The sequence below is a fragment of the Rousettus aegyptiacus genome, unplaced genomic scaffold (assembly GCF_014176215.1).
Source record: "Rousettus aegyptiacus isolate mRouAeg1 unplaced genomic scaffold, mRouAeg1.p scaffold_m13_p_15, whole genome shotgun sequence".
Taxonomy (NCBI): domain Eukaryota; kingdom Metazoa; phylum Chordata; class Mammalia; order Chiroptera; family Pteropodidae; genus Rousettus; species Rousettus aegyptiacus.
In genome coordinates, this window is record NW_023416290.1 from 20,010,343 (window position 1) to 20,017,116 (window position 6,774).

At 36.4% G+C, this 6,774-nt stretch overlaps 1 pseudogene; it reads right to left on the bottom strand.

Annotated features, from left to right (window-relative positions):
- Positions 1–1,190: 1,190 nt before the first annotated feature.
- LOC107502093 lies at positions 1,191–3,264 on the bottom strand (annotated as a pseudogene).
- Between the last annotated feature and the right edge of the window lie 3,510 nt (positions 3,265–6,774).

The window sequence follows — 6,774 nt, forward strand, 5'->3', positions numbered from 1 at the left end:
TCGAAGAATGGCCTATGTACTGCCTGGCTGCTGTAGACCTTAACTCTGGTACCTGCCTGAGGTGCCTGCTCTTATACCTCATAGAGTCTCAGATATAAACCTGGGTGAAACTTTTGGTATATCCTAATTTGTACTTACTCCCATTAGAACCCTTTAACCACCTAGCCCTACTTTGCCAGGTCTGATATTTTCCTGACCAGTAGTTATGACTAGTCAATTATGACATTATCCTCCTCTCTAGTTTTACTCTAATTAAAATTCACACTAAGGCAAAGTCTGGTCCAGTCCAGAACTGCTTTTATTTCCTCTCCCCTTTCTATTTTCCAGCTTTTCCTGAGGACTTCCCACCTCTCCACAGCTCTCCCAACATGATGGATGTATGTTCTACCAGTGATTTTCAGGCTTGACTATGTATCAAAATCACCTGAGAAACAATTCAAACAGATGACAAGCCTACACATAAATCCTACTGAATTCAGAACCACCAACCAAGACTTCCCTGAATGACTGTCTTAGTTTTTTTTTTAAATCTTTAATAAATTTACAAATTATATAGAAGATGTAGGTCAAATGCTTGACAGATAACAGGTATCGGTAAATGCTAGTTAGCTTCTCTACTCTTTATTTTATTCATCACAAGTTTTATAGCCTTCATTAGTTTAAATAAACATTTTTAATAGATTTATATCTCCTGTATTTCTTCCTGTTCTGTATAGTATGGCTGTGTAGTCAAAGTTTCTCTGGCTTACTCTTGACCTTCAATTATCCATTTCAGATTCTTTCTTTGGCATTTTGATATTAAACTCATTTGTTAATCTGTGTACTTCTTAAATTTCTATAAAATTATAAAGTCTATCACCTACTCTTTTTTCTACTTTTAATCTTGATCTTTGCTGCTTTATTTTTTGGTATAATTTCCTTCCAGCAAGTAATGAAATAGATCTTGAAATCTCAGAGCCATTAATTTGATGTGTCTTTACAATTTTTTAATTTATTTAAATTACCTTTGTCGACCATTACTGAAAGACCTTGGAACTTAAATTTTAAGTTTTCTGTCTGATTGAAATAGCCTGTACAGGTTAAAAAGGTAGAAAGCTAAAAGAGAACTTGGATGTTATCAGTTCACCTGGTTCACTTACATGTGAAGCAGCAGAGACACAGGTAAAGTGGATCACCAATGGCTATGCTGATCACTGGGGCAGGTTCATTGTTATGTGTGCATGGAATAGGGGTCATGAAGCATAGAAGAGACTTAATGATGATATTTTTAAATTGTACAATTGTTTTTCACCTGTGCCAACCCCTCCTATTTAGTTTTTTAAAATGACAGAAAAATCTTAAGCAATCAGAGTTTGGGGATTTAATAAGTTGACTCCTTCAGTTTCTATTTGCTGTACTCAGTATTTCTTTGAAATACCAGACAGGCCTGGCAGTGACCAACAGTGAATTTCTGATTTCCTGTGTTGAAAAATTCAGGGCCTCTGAGTATTCTGTTATAGTGACACTTGTCCAAAATTAGTACTTCCCTAGAGTTGGGGAGCATTAAATGTACCAGCAAAAAAAGGTCTTCCTTGAAGAAGGAAGAAAAAACACTCCTCAAAACCCAGCAGATCTTTGTGCAAGGAAGTTTTTCCTCCTGTCCCATCTCTGCAGGATGTTTTGGTCCTTTTTTTCCCCCAGTGGAACAAGAGAGACCGAAACCTAACCTGAGTTTCAGGATATAAGACAGTGGTGGTTGTAAAGGGTGTGACATGAAACAGCTGAGACATTCCTTCACCCCCACGAATGTGCTCCATAGAAAAATAAAATTACAAATTCCGTTATATTACAAAAATATAACAGCTAGAATTACAAAATCCATTCATTCAAGGGTCATGGAAGGCAGGAGGAGAGGTTGGAGGGTAAATGGCACAGAGAGGCAAACCAAAATATCGGTCCAGGCACTGGTCTGACAAATGCTAAAGAAGAGCTGTAGAAAAACCTGTGGTCCTGTCCTGTCTGGCTCACCTGTGGGAGGAGCCGTCACAGACTGATGTCGGAAAGATTCTTCTCTGCATGCACTAGAAACAAAAATCCCAGTTCCCTGGTGAGAAGGGAATATCGAGAGGGTCCTTGGCAGAATGGGTCCTGCCTCTCCGAGGGTGGGGAGGGGTGAAGAGGAGAGAAGAGCTGCCACAGAGTCTTTTATGTCATCATCCCTCCTGGAGTGCAGGTGACTCAGCAGCCTGCAACAGCCTTCAGTTAACAGGACACAGATGGAACTCATCTGTGAAGGCTGAGCTCAGGGCACACTGTAGGTAGTCTTGTATAAGAGTCTCTTACCTAAGAAGAGGTGTGACTGGCTCCTTACCACTGGCTCTTTGCCATTTTTTTTAAGCTAATCATAAAGAAAGGAAAGAGGGTAAAGAAGGGATAGCCACCAACAATTTGTGAGGACTGCACTGCTATGAGGAATGCCAAGGGCAAACCAAATCCAAAGGGCAAACCAAATCCAAGCTAGTAAAGCTAGGTGTGACAACCACTGGTGTATTTTGATTCCATTATTGAACTAGAGATATTCAAAGCAGTATAGTGAGCAGAGACATATGCAAAAGACCAACTAGATGGCCAAAAAGAGATGGGAAAGAAACTTACGAATATCCCTTGCATGAAGAAAAGAGCCTGCAGCAAACAGCTGAAGAGCACATGAACAATTGTTTTGCTGACAGTGAAGAGTGGATGAGGCTTCCTTCCTGATATTTCAAATGCCATATCAGCTGTATCTTCAAACCAAACAGCATGGACAACTTTGTTAAGCAAGACAGGGGGAGCTCCAATGAACCCTGAGAATCAAAGTAAGGAAGAATTCCTACCATGGCCAAACATCTCCATGTGGTGTTGTATCACCTATCACTTGTGCTGTTACTGACTGAAGCACAGGAAGAAATATTCGATGAAACAAAAAGAGACTGACCCAGAATACACTGTCATTCCAAGTGCAGCACTGGAAAATTCCAGTGACAATATGGGGTCATTCTCATGCTTCTGCTCCATACTACAGTCTCTCTGGTGCGCCAGAACTCCACTTCCTATTCTCCAATGCTGCTCCTCCCTTCTTCCCTGGATTTGAGGATTTGTTTTGAGTGGCGCAGACAAATATCCCAGATAGACTCCTCGATTCCCTTGGCAAGATCCTGGAGAATTTTCAGCCACCTCGTCAACATTCAAACTATCAACTACGTAAAGGAGAGAGAAGAGTTCCAAATTTCTCATCATGAAGGACATGGCAGCTTAGCAACCCAGCTCCAGCTCCGGCCTGGCTCCTCACCCACCATGGCTGCTCGTCTTCCTCACACTAGTTGCCTCACCCACCAGGGTGCTCCCAGGCCATGTTTTCTTTTCACGATGGAGTGCCCTGGGCTTGGTCATGGAACTTCTACCCTTTGCCATCTATTCCGATTCCCCTTGTAACCACATAGAGTTTTAAAGAGTACATTAGTACCATCTGGACTGATAGCCCCAAATATATCTGCAGCCAATGTCTCTCTTGAACTCAGTAGACTGTACATCTAATGGATTGCTCAATATTTTTATTTGACTAGCTAATAATTACCTCATAATTAACATAGCCAAAATGAGGGGTTTTTTTTCTAAAAACCTCCTTCTTCCACAAACTCCTACCTCAGTTGAGGGTACCTTCATCCTTCCATTTTCTCAGCATAAAAATGTAGGAGACATACTTGCCTCTTATTTTTCTCTCACATTCTTTCCATTTTGTTGATGGCATTCAACTATTGCTAAAATTTGACTTATATTTCTGCTAAGGTGACTGTTACCAGATTTATGTTCCCATTATAAAAAGTTAAAAACTAACCAAAATATGTAAAACGATTATCTCAAAACATTGAAAATCAGGCAGCATAGTACAATGATCCCTGAGAGGCAAGAAAAATGGTTACATGAGCTCTGCAGTTGGCAGTGATTTCTGCCTGAAGGCAAAAGTCTGGACCAGAGTAAGGAGGGGAATCACAAGCAGAGCACGGTCATGACCTTGATTTGAAGAGACAAATGGGAACTCAGAGAGGTACGTGTAGCAGAAATAATCAGGGCAAATCATCAGATAATAGAAAACTACACAGAAAACTTGGTCCAGAAATTTGCAAAGGTGTCCTCTTGAGCCTTTGGTAGAGTATTAATCCACAAGTGTAAGGGTAAAATTTTACAAGTCCATCCACAGAGCAACTTCTAGCAGCTGTAAGGTGAATGGTTCCTACAGTTCACATAGTCATTTGAATTCTGCCCAACCAAAGTACAAATACATTGTAAACTTTGGGAAATCAGTAATGGTATTAGAATGGTTAAAGTAGCTCTAGAAATAGGATACTCTAGGACTGTCTAAACAGATTTTAAAATAATTCCTCGAAAATGTTGGCATAATCCAGAGGAAAATCAATAGCTACCCCAAATGAAAACTGATATTTTTAAAGTAAAAAAAAAAACAAAAAAAAATTAATAACGTAACTCATACAGTGTCTGGAATTCAATCAAAATATACTAGCTATGCAAAGAATTAGCAAATTCTGACTCACAGCAGTAGAAAAATTAGCCAGAAATGATGGAACTATCAGGCAAGAACTTCAAAACTGCAATTAGACATCTCACAAATGTGCTCAAGGATTTATAATAAAATACCAACATATCCAGGAGATATTTCTATATACGTACACATATTAAAAATATATAAGTAAAATGAAATGAACATACATAATAAAATTATATAATTACATAAAATAATATAAAATAAATATATAAAAGTGAAATTTCTAGGAAGTTTTGACTATAAATAGCAATGAATTGAATGTTTTTCATTGTACCCAGTTCTTACAACATGAAGTTTTAAAACTAAGAGACCTGAATGGCCACTATCTGAGCAAACACGTGATATTTAAAGCTATAGTTTTTGTTATTTCTAAATAGAATTACAAAATCCAAAGCCTTTAATTTCTTAAATATGAGTACAAATATATGTGCTGGTCTTATCACTAATTAGTAATTAATTCAAAAAATGAAAGAAAAAATTCTCTGACTTCATGTGACTTCCATTCTAGTGAGGGAAATAGACAATAAACACACAAAAATTGATACATAATATAATATAAGAGAGGGATATGTGCTATAGAGTAAAGAAATCAATGTGGAGAAAAAAAGATGAATGGGAATACTTTTTAGGACCTCAAGAAGATGTCAGCGATGAGGTGGGATTTGAATAGAGATATGAAGGCACAGAAGGAGCATCCATATGGAGACCTGCAGAAAATCTTCTAAGAAGAGGGACACCAAGTACAAGGTCTTTGAGGTACAAACCCAAGTAAAGCAGATATTTTGTGTAAGAATTCTAATGGCCTTTTGTTTTCTTTCCCCGAACTGAGGTTCTTGGGGTGCCTTTAAAAAAAAAAAACTAGTAACAAACATGATAGTGATATGCTCAGTATTATCTATGTAAAAATATCAGAAGTCATATAAATTCTTATAAATTGTACTTAGAATCAGAAGAAGCGATGAGGTGGGATTCAAATAGAGAATTTTAATAGAGAATTTTGAATTTTATTCTGACACAATTTCTTTTTCCTGATGATTGTGTTAATTGTAACAAACATTAACAAAAATTTATCAAACATTCATTTGTGATAAATCTATGCTTTACTCCAGGGATTTAACAGAATAAAAGAGATCAATAGATGTAGTATAAGGGAAACATTTTGAGGCCCGGAAGTTATTGTTTATGAGTTAAGTATAGAACTGATGAATTTCAATTTCATAAGTGAAATTAATCTTGTAACATTGGATGATGCTGTCTTTCAAGCTTCATATGACGTTTGTGGCCCTGAAAGGTGCTCTCAGACCATGCAGTTTTGGGTATCACTCTCAAGGGGCAGATAGAGAAACAAGAGTTCATAAATGGGAGAGTGAACAGACTAACTTGCTAAACAACTTTTCCCAAAAGCCAAAATTTAAGCCTGAATCATCTGATTCCAAATCCAATGTTCTTTGTACGATAACAACTTTTTACTTTTATTCTGAGGGCCTTTTTAAAATCCAGTTTCTTTCAGATATTTAGAAATCTCATAGAAAAATTTGCATTAACTTGTAATAATTTGGAAGAAGTTATATATTATATTAGATTAATGCCTCATTAAAATATGCCTTAGCAAAACAAAGTGAATGTTGCAATCTAAATGTTTATATAATAAAAATGATTGTCCTAAAGTCTGTATTCCTGATTAATTATAGAAAGCTTAAAAATACCTTTGCCAAAACAAACATTTAAAAAACACATCAAGATAATTATTCAAGGTGAAAGCCAGCTATTTGAATCAATTATTTTAATATCTTCTCTTTACTAATTCTATTAGGTTAATAACAGCAGTTTCAAAACTGCTAGACAAATAAGAGAAAGAGCTCTTTGTTAGTTTACATTTATATTAATTTAGAAACAAAGTAATTATTATTTTAATAATTACGTCACCAGTTTTCGGTGGAATGGATTTCTCTTCAAACTATTTTGAGTATGAGAAATTTTCTTTTACCATGAAGGAAAAACTTAATTTTGGGATATAAATGTTTAGTTTATGCATTTCCTTGTAAATATTCCAGTAATATAATATCTCCTCCTGATTCTTATTTCCTCCAGTTATAACAGATGTAGTATGACTCTTAACATCTGTCTACAACTTTATTTTTACTAAGACTGCTGATTTTATTGAAATGTTCCAACAGCACTGGAACTCGTATTTC